Source organism: Equus przewalskii, chromosome 16, assembly GCF_037783145.1.
Source record: "Equus przewalskii isolate Varuska chromosome 16, EquPr2, whole genome shotgun sequence".
In the NCBI taxonomy this organism is placed as follows: Eukaryota; Metazoa; Chordata; class Mammalia; order Perissodactyla; family Equidae; genus Equus; species Equus przewalskii.
Window position 1 is genome coordinate 53867876 of NC_091846.1, and position 11368 is coordinate 53879243.

The 11368-nt window shown below is 35.3% G+C and overlaps 1 long non-coding RNA gene across 1 annotated transcript; it reads left to right on the forward strand.

The window, feature by feature from the left end:
- Positions 1-270: 270 nt before the first annotated feature.
- Positions 271-1906, forward strand: LOC139076397 (uncharacterized). The gene is made up of 2 exons (XR_011527967.1): positions 271-396; positions 1565-1906. It is a non-coding gene; the product is annotated as an uncharacterized lncRNA (long non-coding RNA).
- Positions 1907-11368: the final 9462 nt, after the last annotated feature.

The following is an 11368-nucleotide window of genomic DNA, read 5'->3' on the forward strand; positions in this document are numbered from 1 at the left end:
GCAACTATTGGAGCTGAGAGTATCCTTATTCTTATTTAAAAGGAAATGCAATTATTTATTTTCTCAATATCTCAGAGGGTTTCAAACGACTGCCATCCATCTATTCTTCTTGATCTGAAGTGAGATATGTAACCATAAATGAATCTAATCCGGTGCTCTGGGAGATGAGTGTGTGGAATCCGATGCTACTGACTCAAGAATTATTACACCAAACTCACAAGACTGGGGTAGCAGCAGCAAATTCCAGAGGGAATTGGAATTTGGAATGTCTGGGACGCCACCAACAAGTGTCCACTAGAGACCTCTAGATGGCAGTAAGCAAAAGGAAGTTTTTCCACTAAAGGCGCTTCCCTTGACTCTTGCTTATCAAAGTGTGCTACTCACATCAGATGCTACGTAGGCCATTATCCAATTCATTTTCTTGTATATTTTTTCCAGCTAGCTTCTAAGTGTTTGAGGACAAGAGTTTATTTTAAATATTCAAATATGCATCATGTTTTCCTGTATACTGCTGGACATACAATAGTCACTTTTCTACTCTATGTGGAATTTAATTAAAGGGAAATCTTAAATCTCTTTATAATCAGAATCATCACAAAATAGTCAGATCTAATACTTTGCTTCCATTTTTCTGTATATATTTAGTTATATATCTGATTATTTAGTTATCTATCAGCTAGAAAAGGTGAATTTTGAGAAATTCAGTCAATAGTTTAATGTAAAATATTAATAACTAGTGTCTACTTTGGTTGAAAATGAACAATAATGAGATGAGAAAATATCAAGCAATATATTTATATGAGTACAATTTTGTCACTATTATAGAAATAGCATAATGGGAGTCATTTTTATAATAATATAATTATTAGTTTCTATGTCAATCTTATGTTCTGTCGTACTAGTTATCAGTATTAAATAATTAAATATTAGAGTGTTAAATTTTTGTATTTAAAATATTCACAAAAGATCATTACATTTGCTTCAGATATGAACTTTTGTTCTTACGTATTGGGTAATTGAATGCAAAATCATGTAAATGTGTTCATAATGTTGTGGGTATATGCAACCAATCATATTGACTTATTCTTTTTTAAAAAACAACGTGAATATTTAGATTTTTAAATTATTTTTCTTATGTTAAATCCTTTTTGATTATTTTATCTTGTATCTTAATATGTTTCTAGTACTAAAGTATCATTAGAGATTTTGAAAAGCTCACAAACAAAATTTCCACATCCTTATTTTCTCACAGAGAACATATTTAAAGTTAGACTATTTATAGAAGCCCTATATGCTATTTTTTGGCATCACAATGTGATTATACATATTAGAGGACTCATTAATTTCTTCTGTTTTACTGTCACAGTTTAGATGTCAATAACTTTCCATTTCTGATGGTGGGGTAGTTTAAAACCAGTATTAAGAAATATTTTATATCAAGATTTGATTTCCTATTGTTTCGTCTTGCATTTTTCTTAAAGTCTATTGACTTTATTCTGTTTTTATGTCAGAACACTCACAAGTTTTCTTACATTACATATTACTTTTCTCTCTGGCTATTTAGATTTCTTTCTTTCACCAGTAAAAGGTATATGGATGGAAAATGACAGCACAAAAAGAGAGATCAGAAAAGCAGAGCAATGGGGTAAAAAAAGAAGGCAAGTTGGAGAATACCAACAATGAAGAAAGACCCTGCTCCTACACAAGAGTGTAAGGAACTGTGGTTTAGGAGCTTCATAAAAGAAGAAGTTGTTTCTTCAATGCACACTGATAAAGAAACTGCGTCCTTGACTGTGAACAAGATTTAATCATCTTTTTGAAGTGTGGGCTAAGGAGAATGTAAGGGAGCAAATATTCCTCTGCTGTGAGACCAACATAATAAAGCTTTCATCGGCAAGGGCTAAAAGTTGCTGTGCGTCTTCATCTCCAGCTTTATATTCCTACATCTCTGGGATTAGGCATTAGAATCTAACTGCTACTGTTAGTCATTTTTTAATTCTAAGGGTTTATCTCCTTTACTTCTCTAAAAGTTGATGCAAGAATTTGGAGGGTTAGATGAGAAATTCTAATATTGGCAGAATTTTCTTTCACTAAATGAATGGAATTGTATGAGAGGAACAAAGGAGATGGAAATGGAATCTGTTATTTACCAAAGGGTGTGGTTTATTCTTGGCTTCTGTTTAATTCCTTCTTCAATTATGTTAATAGTAATGGAAATGAAAATATACCACAAGGCATTAGAAGCAGATGTCTATAACAAAGACCAAATATAAATCAATAGACATATATAAATACAATAACCAAATATCTCCTGGAAAAATCTTCCCCATCAATAACTAATGAATGAAAATTTATTCTGTATGAGACCATCCCAGTTTGCATTACAATGGAAACTGCACTTAGAACAAAATCCTAAAATGTATTTCTGAAAAATCTAGAGTATCTAGCTAATTGAGGGAAAGAAAGTTGCCTGAAAAAGAAACCTAATCTTAGCAAACTTTTATCTCTTTTAGAATGGCTAAAGATAGGAACTGTGTAGGTGTCTAGGGAGCTTACCCATGATTTTGACATTTACTCTTTTTATAGACTCTCACATTGTTCTTTATTGAACCTAAATGTTGCTGATTATTTGTGCAAGATTCTTTCTTTGGAAGTTTCCTGACACTGTAATTTAATACTTGACTTTCAAATCCATTATTGTTCTAAGAACATGGTAATTTCACTACACTCTCGCAGAGTAACCTACTTGGAAACTTCAGTAAAAGACACAGGTAAAATGGGCTTCTGTAATATTTACTATAATCATCCATGTAAATAAAATGGTGTGAGAATTTTGTGTGGCATAGAATTTTCAAGATATTACACATTTTGTGTGTATTTGAAATGAAAATAATCAATATATTATTAATTGCAACAGTTGACAATAAAATTTCAGAGTTAATACATAATTTCTGATTGTGTCTATTTTTATTGTAAATCATGGAACCAAATGAATATGAGTCAGATATGTCATAGTATCTTTGCTCTTAGTAATTTTCTTTTGCTGGTGACTTTTTGACTATTTGCTTTTTAACTGTTATCTAAAGATAGTGTGGAAATCTCTGCTTCATCGTCCAAGCTAAAATATTCCAGCAAGACGTTACTTCTTGTTTTTTATTATTACCATTAAGAATCCTTCTTGTACTTTGAACAATAATGTAAGCAAATGTCTATTCACTCACAACCTACAAAGCAGTAAGCAAAGCAGATTTTTTAATTGAATAGAGAAACAAAAGGTAAGAGCATGATTTCTACCTATTGCAAAAATAATTTCAAGATTTAGATAGATCTTTAGATATAAATTATTTCAATACAGAAGTGATACTACTCATGTTAATTTACTATTTTGTCTTCATTGCCAACAATAAACTGATAGTAGAGAGTTTAACATAATTTAAACATAAACAGGAAGAGAATTCTTGAGACATATTTTTAAAAAAACATTAACACATAAGTATTGCCATGAGGAAACTACCAAGCAAATCAATAAGATATTTGTGCAAGCATTTTAATTATATAAATGCTCACAGCTTCAATTTTATTGATATATATATTATTATAACATGTATACGTGTGTGTGTGTGTGTGTTACCTGGTGGTCTATTGGTGAAGATTCAGCACTCTCACTGGCCTAGGTTTGTTTCCAGTCATGGGATCACACCACCTGTCTGTCGATTCTCATATTGTGTCAGCTGCCTGTCGCTATCATGCTGAAAGCTATGTCACCAGTATTTCAAACACTAGCAGGGTCACCCATGGTGGACAGCTTTCAATGGAGCCTCCAGACTAGGAAGAAGGACCTGGCCACCCACTTCCAAAAAGACTGGCCATGAAAACCCTGTGAATAGCAGCAAAGTATTGTCTGATAAACGCTGGAAGGTGAGCGAATGGCTCAAAAAGACCAGGCAGGTTGAGAAAGGCCAGAGTCCTCTGTACGCAGGCTTGTTCTTCCTGATGATATGCGCGACCCAAGGAATCTGTTGGCAGAGATAAGCAGCACAGAACAAAATAAAACAGAGAAATAAAATAGAGGAAAAAAGACAAATATAAATCAATTCAATTATTTTACAGTATATAAGGAGGAGATGCTCACAAAATGTAAGAAGAAAATAACCTTGAAAGATATTTATTGTTGGAAACAACAATAAACATTATATATTCATTTTACTTCTGACCTATTTTTGAGAAAGCCTGTTTTATGTGAAATAATATAGAAAAGTTAAGAAGACTTTGAAAAAAATAAATACATTAAAACTGAAATTAGGTCAGAAACATCCAGTTAAACATGGTAATTAGCTAAGTATATGTGCTATCACCTTTATCTCTTCAAACTAACAACATCAGAAAAAAAGCCAGAAAATAGTGGAAAAATAGATTATAATCCCAGCGCAGATTACCTAGAGAGGAAACAACAATAAATAAGTGATGCAGTGGAATTCTGAAAAATTGAAAGTGGATGGTAGAATGGTCATAAACTTGATGGAGCTGAGCATGTAGGCTCAACGGCCTGTAGCAACAACAGAGGACACTGATAAGAGCAGAAACATTTGCCTGCCACAGGATGGGATTTCTAGAAGCAAATATTGAGCATAGATTATGGTGTTACATGTTTCTTAGAGATTAGGGATCAACATCTGAGAAGAAAAAGGGAAGAAGTATGACAGGTGAAGGGATAAGTTGAATCATGGTACAGGCTGAATAAAGCCTTGGCTACAGCAAGTGCTGAAACCTATGTGGCCTGTCAGAGATTTCGTGAGGTAAGCCAAAGTGGCCAGGTCTTTATTCCTTTGTTGGGATCCCTTAATATGCTGCATTGGGAAGAGTGAGTCTTTGTGTGAGATGGTTCTTGTTTTAGGACATTCCTTTAGTCTCTTCCATTTCTTCAAGTCTCACGAGCAGAGGAACTTAATAGTCTTAACCTTTACAAGGATGTCTGCATGGAAAATAGCCTTGGAGGTTAGAGACAGTCCACTCCAAGGCAGAGGTAAAATTTGTTTGCTGCCTAGTATAATAAAGACAGTGTCACCCTTTGAAGCAAACAGTGGGCAAGTTTGCTTGACACTCCTTCTAAAATATTGAGGTTTCTGAAGTTTAGGATCCTCAGCTATAACGCGGCATCCACCCAGGCCTACATCTGCATCATTCCCATAGGAATTCAGGAGCAAGAGAAACCACTGTGAACATGAAGCTCATGCTGCTTGCTGTGCCAGGAGGGATAAAGTCCTTCACTTCTGACGTAGAAGTCTTGGGTTGTCTTCGGGTACCCGTGAAACTCTGGTGGTCTAACGTTAGCTGGAAAGTAAGGTAAAATTTGGAACCCATCACAGTTCTTGACAGTTTTTGGTGATGAGGTTGGGATGCTGACAGAGACAAGGCTTCTGAAAAAGAAAATACAAAGGGTCTCCACAGGCCATGTTAGGGCGTAGAAGAAGATTGAGTAGGATTTTGTATCAAACGCTCTAACCCATGTGATGAGTGACGGGGGAGAGTAAGGGTATCTACTGAAGATTAGGTGTTCTATTTGCTGATGAATGTTTAGAGGCTGAGTAAAAATAGGGACAAATGAAACAAGCTGCCTGATTCTTTGGATAAATACCCAGAAGTGAGATTCCTGGCTCATATGGTAGTTCTATTTTTAATGTTTGACCAACCTTCGTAACATTTTCCATAGCAGCCGCACCATTTTGTATTCTCATCAACAGTGTGCTCTGATTTATCCAAAAGAATTGAAATCAGGATTGCAAAGAGATATTAGCATTCCCATGATCATTGCAGCATTGTCACAATAGCCAAGATGTGGAAACAACTTTAGTGTCCATCAACAGATGAATTAATAACGAACTGTTATATACATACAATGTAATGCTGATTCAGCCTTAAAAACAAATAAACAAAAAAGAAATTCTGCAATATGTGACAGCAGGATGAACCTTGAGGACATCATGCTAGATGAAATGTCAGTCACTGAAAGACAAATACTGCAGGATTCACTTATTTGAGGTATTTAAACAGTCAAATTCATAGAATCAAACAGTGGAATGGCGGTTGCCAAGGGCTGGAGGGAGGGGGAAGTGTGTGGTTACCAATCACTGAGCATAAAGTTTCAGTTAAGCAGATAAATAAGCTCTAGAGATCTGCTTGTAGAATTGTACCTATAACAGTTCGGATAAATCAGAGCACACTGTTGATGAGAATACAAAATGGTGCGGCTGCTATGGAAAATGTTACGAAGGTTGGTCAAACATTAAAAATAGAACTACCATATGACCCAGGAATCTCACTTCTGGGTATTTATCCAAGGAATCAGGCAGCTTGTTTCATTGTCCCTATTTTTACTCAGCCTCTAAACATCCCTGTTCCAGAAGCACCCGGATAAAAATCCCAGAGGAGGAAGAGCTGAGACTAGAGAAGTTCTAGTGGGACAAACTTCCCTGCCACTTTCTACCAGTGTGTGCTCATTTTTCAGTATGAATGCTTATATCCATGGTCCAAAGTTTTCACTATGTAGGTGGTCTGTTCTTTGGCCATTCAGAAGCCTCATGTCAACTGTCCTGACTTATGCCATTATCACAAGTCCTTCAGCAGGGGTGGCTGATAAATCCTGACAAAATTGAAGGACTTGCTTCTGCTTGCAAAGTAAAGTTTCTTAGAACTAGCTGGGCATATTCGCAATTCTCAATGCTTACAGCAATCAAGAGAACAGCACATTTTTGGCCCTTAACCACAAAAAAGGAGGCATACAACATTATTCAATCTATTGGGAATTAGAGAGTACACACATCTCTGTGACTGATTTTGCTTTACTGATTGGAGCTCCTGGGAAAGAGAATGAGCATTCTTCTAGAGGCACTCTTTGAGATTTTGAACTCTTCGTCTCCCTGACATGGCTCTCAGGTTAACCCTTTTTCAAAAGCATCTATAAGTTTTTCTCAAGCTGAACGGCTTACCTTTCAAGGCATTAAGACTTTCAGGTTTAATATTCACAGTTGAGGGTTGGTCAACTCAGACTCTGTAGCTAACAAGTTGGAAAAGGCCTAAAAAACCTTATTTGTAAAATTGAAATCGTAGATTTAAGAACACAGGAAGATGAGCCCTGCTTTAAATGAAAATGTAGCAGCTAAACTTTTTATGGGAAACTTCATCTCTCACAGCCCTAGATACAAAGCTCCTGGCTTAATGAGGTCCTCAATAGAGATTCTCAGAAATGCCTGGACCTGGTGGTCCAGTTAAACATAAACATGACAGTATTCATTGAATTAGTCAACATCACCAGTTCTGCACAACCAAAAATGGAAGTGATCACTTCAGTTGGAGGACAGACTCAGGCTGTTAAAGCTCTAGCCAATATTTTTCTTGATGAAATCTGTTACATTTTTATGGACTTTTAAACTTCTGCCAACGACCAAGTTGTTTGTTTTGATACTTGGAAAACTATAGAGACTATCAGATTAAAGACACTCCTCTCAGGGTCACAACCTCAGGAGTCTCAATCACAGTAGCTGATCAAACTATCTAGGTCATCCTTGCATATACCCAACCCAAAGGCCCGTTCCCTGAAGAGACTGAAATCAAGCTGCTGACCTAGCCTGCGCCAACTAGATTGCCACTATTGATGCCTGGATTCATCATCATGGAACATTCACCAACAAAGACCAGGTGGAAAGTAAAGGACAGTAAAATGATGATGCAGGAACTGCCACTGTGTGTTAAAATTGTTCATCCACCAAAAGATGGCCTATTTGACTTGAAGTGGGACAAACTAGATTATGCAAGGAATGGTCCCCATGTACTACTGATAGATTGTCCATATAGACTTCAAATATACCCTTTCTATGGTACTGTAGGATAGGATGACATTTCCTCTACCCACTCTAGGTCCTTCTGGCCAGGCTGAAAATTAAATTCACATGAGACAGAATAACAGGAGAAAATTAAACAAAGCTTTATAACTTATATACATGGGAGAGACCCAGGAAAACTGAGTAACTTGCCAAAATGGCAGAGGTTCTCATCTTAAATACCATCATCAGCTACAAAGCACGATGTTGGGGATGGGAGAGTCAGGTATGAGAGGTTACCAGAAAAGTACAGTAAACAAGAATAAGGTTATTATGCAAATTTAAATCCTTGTCTTCTGTATTGATAAGAGTTTCTAGAGATAAGGTCATCACCCCTTCTTCCTAGTACAGAGAGGGAGACACTTTTACAGATGGAGATTTCCCTTAACAATGTAAATGTCTCTTACAAAGGGTAACTTCTACTTTTCAGAGTTTCTCTCATGTCTGTAGTTTTTAAAATTAACCAGCCCAAAATAATCCTCATGCCAAAGAGATATCTTGGGATGACCAGTTCCAGTGCCCCACAGTACCTTACCATTGTTGACGTTTTTTTCAGGTTACCATCAGCTGACTCCAGACACACCATTGTGACCCTTGAAACTGATCTGTGCCATGTTTCTGTTTTCTGCATATTTGCAGTCTGATAATAGTGTTCTTATTGTCACAAAAGCCACTCAAAAATGGGCTCATAGTCAAGGTATTTAATGGAACTCTACCCTCCCTGTTATCCACAGGCATCTAGTATTGCTGAATGTTGGAAGAGCAGCCTACAAAACGGATAAATATATTTCTCATCCTACCTTCCTTATCTCTTAATCAACACAATTTAGTAAGGCAGTTGGATGATTGAATACGACCATTCCCAGAAAAGGATCATTTTTTTTTTGTATCTGCCTCTTGTGTAAGATTGAGAAAAAAGTAGTGGTGGCTTATATAAACCAATTTTGAAAATTCAAGATCCATTCTGACTAATTCTTGGCATGACATGGCTTTCCCTGAGAGTTACTTCAGACCAGTCTGACCACTCATTTGGCAGAAACCTTACTCAAAAGTAGCCTAGGGAATTCAAATGAATTGAAAACACTAACAAACAAACAAATAGCACAAAAAAGAAAGGAAAACATAATAAATCAAGCAAAATATGCACGAGATCTATATGCTGAAACATACAAAATATTGATGACAGAAATCAAAGAAGATTTAAATAAATGGACAAATATATTGTGTGCAGTTATTGTAAAACTCAGAGGGTTTTTTAGTTTTTTCATTTTTTAATTTTATGACTCCATTCATATGAAGCATAAAGAAAAGGCAAATTTATAAAGACAGAAAACACAACAGTGTTTGCCTGGGGCGGGGGCTGGCAATGAGGGTTAATTGTTGATGTTTTAAAATGTAATTATAAATGAGATATCTTATTGGAGGATGAATGTGTTCTAAAACTTATTTATGTTGATGGTTGCACATTCAGCGAAGTTACAAATCTCACTGAATTGTATGGTATCCGAAATGAGTGAATAGTATGATAAGTAAAATAAAGCTGTTTAAAAGAATGTTAGGTTTTAGAACCGGTATAGGCCAAAAGCCAGCCACTCTAAGCTATTTTATTTTAGAAAATGAACCATAGTAGAACAAAGGTTTCTTAAAGCTAAATAATCATAAAATAAGTTAAAAACTTTTTAAATGGTCAAAGAACTACAGATATTTTATCAAAAAATCTATCTGGGTAGCATATAAGTATACAAAAACGTGCATCATCAACAGTCATCACGGAAAAGCAAATCAAAAATAAAATCAGCCATCACCATATACTTACTAATATGACTAGAATAGTAGTGAACACTGCGGGTTCTGATTTCTCATTGCAGATATTAATATGAATACATAGATTTTTGGCAAAAAAAAAAAAAAAAAGCTCTCTCAATGTCCAAAGCCGAAGAAATTAGAGCAAGAAATAAATAATGGTAGTTTGAATTATAACTCAAAAAATAAAATAAATAATAAATATCAATGAGTTGCTACTACTATAAATGAATGTCTGAGTAAACAAACAGGGAAGACAACTTTTCCTTACAGAAAAATTCCGGTTAATAAGAGTAGAAAGAATGAGGGAAGTATAAATAGTCATTTGAATAGGACAGCAATAATTTCTACAAGCAAGATAAACAGATGAATTCTAAAATTAGTAAGATTTATAAATGGCGTATCTTCAATTTTTCTCCTCCAAAATATTTGTTGAATATCCAAGAGCGAAATAGCGATTTTTGTATTGAAGACCCTGGCAGACACTACCTTAAACACCGTATCAAGGTCAATATCAGTGGGGATGGGACATACCAGTGTTATGTGTTTCCTGATACAATGTGCTAAGAAGGGCACATTAACTGTCAGTTCCCTTCAAAAAAGTCTATGGCCTCTATCACACTAAACATGAGATAAACCCAAATTGAGGAACATTTTGCAAGTCACCTGACCAAACACTCTTCAAAGGTCTCAACGTCATGAAAAGTAAGAACAAACTAAAGAACAACCACTCATTGGAGGAGATTAGAAACCTTTACTAGTAAATGCGATGCACGGTCTGAGATAGGGTCCAGAAGCAGAGAAAAGGTATTGCTTTAAATATTGGTGAAATCAAAATAAGATCTGTAGTTTCTCAGTTTTGATGGTTGTACCATAGTTATGTAAAATATTAATATTAGACAATACAAAGGGAATCAACTGAATCCATATCTATCTATCCCTATACAAAACATAAATACCAGAGATGGATTTAGATCTTAATAAAAAAAATAATCACTCTTTTCCAAATGGCTACTCAAATAGGAAATTTATAACTTACGATGTTATTATTATATTTACATTCCTGAAAATTGTCTTGGTTGGGATTTGGTTTTTCACTTGCAGATCTTTGTTTCTGTTGAACTTACATAATTCATTTTCAATAAAACAACAATGAAGATACGTCTACTCCTAGTTCCTGTTTTCCTAAGTTCGTCTATCTTTTTCTAGATATCACACTACTTTTCCTTTAGAAAGTCTGCGTAGATGTTGCTCCTTATTTGTTTCGGAGCTCTTCTTTCCAATTTCTCTGAATGCCTATGGGCAGTTTCCCTTGAGCAAGTTCTTCATAATAACTATCTATTGCTTTCTGCCAGAATGGTAACCACAATATAGTCTGTTCTAAAAAGTGCTGGATACTTTCCTACTAGGCAGATTGAGACTTGATATATTTGTTTGCTTTGCTCTAAAGCTCTCCCTAACTTGATCCATCCTTGCATCTGGTGTTCTTCCTAGTGTCTGCATCCTGTCCATTCCTATAAATTATGGATTAGAATTTTTCATGATCTTCATACATGAGAAGTTTATTGAATGATTAATTATAATTAGTTTACTTGGAATAATAATGGTAAGTGAAAAGAATCCTTAGAAAACTGTCTTTCTTCTTTTAGAAGGAGAGTACAAATCACATTATCTGAAGGCTGTTGGAA